The sequence below is a fragment of the Etheostoma spectabile genome, unplaced genomic scaffold (assembly GCF_008692095.1).
Source record: "Etheostoma spectabile isolate EspeVRDwgs_2016 unplaced genomic scaffold, UIUC_Espe_1.0 scaffold58, whole genome shotgun sequence".
NCBI lineage: Eukaryota > Metazoa > Chordata > Actinopteri > Perciformes > Percidae > Etheostoma > Etheostoma spectabile.
Window position 1 is genome coordinate 230,010 of NW_022605629.1, and position 3,229 is coordinate 233,238.

General features: G+C 39.1%; 1 protein-coding gene across 6 annotated transcripts in view; it reads right to left on the reverse strand.

Moving 5' to 3' along the window:
* Nucleotides 1-3,229, reverse strand: part of slc4a11 (solute carrier family 4 member 11) — a 156,939-nt gene that overhangs the window by 100,096 nt on the left and 53,614 nt on the right. The gene's annotated exons all lie outside the window — the stretch shown is intronic.

Sequence of the window (3,229 nt, forward strand, 5' to 3'; positions counted from 1 at the left end):
CCCCGACATCTTGACGTGGGTCCAGCTTGTCAGGCTAAGATAGATAATCAACTGATGCGGGATAGGATATGATATCACACAAACTTCACAAGATCAGCTTAAATAGACATAATAAAATGGACAACTCATAGTTCACAAAAAATAATTCAAAAAATGAATACCTCGAACAATGGCGATTAATACCTTTTATTGGTCTTCATTTTTTGTAATTTGATGTACTACCTTTTAATACTTTTTAAAATCCCGCGGACACCCTGGAAAGGTAACTAAATTAAAGAATAAAAGAAGGTGAAAGCTCGACTTTGTCAGATCTGTGACCAAGAAGATACTGACAGACACCTTTAATCTACTCCCAAATGCCCTTGATAGTGCATATCTGTAGGTACCCTTATCTGCGGGAATAAGTAATGATATGCAAGCAATAACATATGTATGTCTGTATGCATACACATTTAGGCCTCAGACGCCCTCTTAAAATAAATGAATGCTCAGAAGTAAAACTCTCCCAACTACAAATGAGAAAGCTTCTGTAAAGAAGATATTCTCCTGCACATTTCTCCTTTGTCCTTTTTTTTTTTTCCCCCAATCAGTTATCTGATCATTGCGGATTTCATGATGAAATAAATGCAAACACTGGTTAAACCAAACTGACGGGCAAGACAGCTCTAAGTTCAGTTTTTAGAAGTCAAGTTCATACAAAAAAGAAAAAAAAGCTGCTAGCAACATTCTGCAGTAAAGAGGAAGCTGTCTACTTGCAGGCAGGAAGCCACAACTGGTTAGAATAGAATCACACATACATCTCATCCCTTTCACTGATCTTCTGTGTGAGTGTGTGTGTGTGTGTAAGTCTCTAACTTAGATTCAGTCCTTTTATCATTGCCCAACATATACATGAGGGAAAGATCTGTCAGTCAGCCGAGTTTACATTTCACAAACCCACAAGCAAGGCAACATTTGCTGCTCTCATCGCTTGATGTAGTGTCAGTACATGCTGCATGACAGACTCTTTCTGATACTTTGTTGGATAAGAGCTATCTGCACACAAAAAAAAGATGGCCGGCAGCTGCTCATTGCCTTTGCAGCGATAGTGGTTTTTGCAGTTGCAGGACTACTGACACAGCAAAAACAATTATTTGACAAAGACAGACAAAGGGGTGTCTCCCAGACTAAATGTTACCTGTGATGCTCCTATAATGGTTGTCTCTGCAACCACAAATACCTGGCTACGAACCCGAGCCAACCCTTCCCTCTGCTTTGAGTCTCCTTTTTGACCCTTGTGTCCTCAAAAAAGAAAAGGAAATGTGCAGGGAGCATGCCTTCCCACAGTCCTTAAGAAGAAGACATAATCTGTATGAAGTACATTCAGAGACAGTTTTAGTGATGTGGATGCCATAGGCAAAGATTAAGATGGAGCTCTGTAGGTGCGTGCCCACATTTAATCTTTTACCACCTCTGTTACCAAGCCACAGAGCACCAGTCCTTGCCTACCTGGAATGACACAAGCTATGTTTCCATCCCCAGGTTTTTATCCAAATTAAGTGATCTTGAATGAAAAATGCCTTATGGAAACAGTAAAATTTGATTGAATTTCATGAATATCACCTGAAAGGAAATACATTCGGTCTCATCCGATTTTATCTCGATCAATATACGGCTTATGCAATAAAACCGTAATGGAAACGTTATTTGCCGAATAAATAATGAATTCCGATTAAGTTTTAGGTCATTTCATGGTTGCACCCCACCACAAAAGTTTTAGTTCATTTCCGCGCAGTATTTCCTCTCTGCTTGCCCACATGGTGGGTGTCAACGTAGACAGGTGTAAGTGGACGGACAAGGAGACAAAAGACTATTTGAATTTAATTTACGAGCAAAATATAATGGCTATTTTAGATAGCAAAAATCTAAGAAATACCGTAATTTATCAGAAGGCAGTTTGCAACATCTGGAGAAAGGGATGGGCCAATAAAATTACACAACAAGTCAAATGTTGTCATGGTCATCCAAAAATGCTTCAACCAAAGGGTTTCCGTAAAATGTCTGAACCACAATCTCCCAGAACTGTTTGGTGTTCCCACACCACAGGCCGCCTCCGTTGGCGTTGGGCATTTACGTGCATCAGCATCATCATAGCAATGTGTTGATAGTGTTGTTTTCTTATTATAGCTTGATATGTCACTATCAGCTGGCTAATAAGCTCTATTACAACTTGTGCAATATGAATCATTTGTTGGTAGACGGCACAATACATTTTGTCTAGAAAAACTTTTTCCCAAAAGTTTGTTGAATGTTGTGCGATTCAGTGCGAAAATAATGGAAACACCTTTTGGGAACACCAATTCAATATACCAATATGATCGCAGAACAGTGTGTAAAGTCATTACGCACAGGTTTTTATTTGCTTTAAAGCCATTGGATGGAAACACGCTTTCACCAGCTTTATTCCCATGAATTTTTTTTACCAAACTTCAGATAATTTGAACGACAAGCGGAGGGAAACTTAGCTACTGTTGTTCAGAGAACAAAAGCTTACTGGCAGGTTGTTTGTGAGAGCTTTTGGTGAGGGACAATAAATACTCTTTGCTCACTTAAAGAAAGTAATGGGACTAAATCCAGTACTTTATACTCGGATTTCCTGAAACTGGTAGCAAGTGCAATTACAAGTGTCAACACAGGACAGAAAAGCATGTGGTTGGAAATGTTTTTTGCAATTTTTGGAGACCACAGGCACAAGTTCAATTCTGGTGCAGTGTGGCACAATATAGAAGAGGCTAAAGCAGTATGAATATCATTTTAAATAGAAGGACAGTGTCAGCGGGTGAAGTGGGAGTAGAGCTTAAAGAATGGCCATTACCTCTAATCCCCTTTAAAAGCAGCAGGCGGTTTAGACGTTTAGCAAGAAACAAATAAACATCATCAAACACTAATAAGAAAAGCTCAGTAAAGACACAAATAAGGAGTTAAAAGTGCATTTGTTTCATTTTAATTCGAGGACTACAAGAAAAATATAGAATATCACTGGAGTTATCCATCTTTAAAAAAGGGCTGTACTCGAAATACTGAAAAAAAGAAATGAAAAAAAAAGCGGGCTGGGATTGGTTTCCCACGGCTTTACAGACCACTCCCCAATTCGTGAAATGCCTGTTTTTTTCCAGTTAAAGAAACTGACCAACAGATCCCATTGCTCTGGACGGAGACCAGTAAAGTCCGTTAGAAGCTCTTTTCCCGG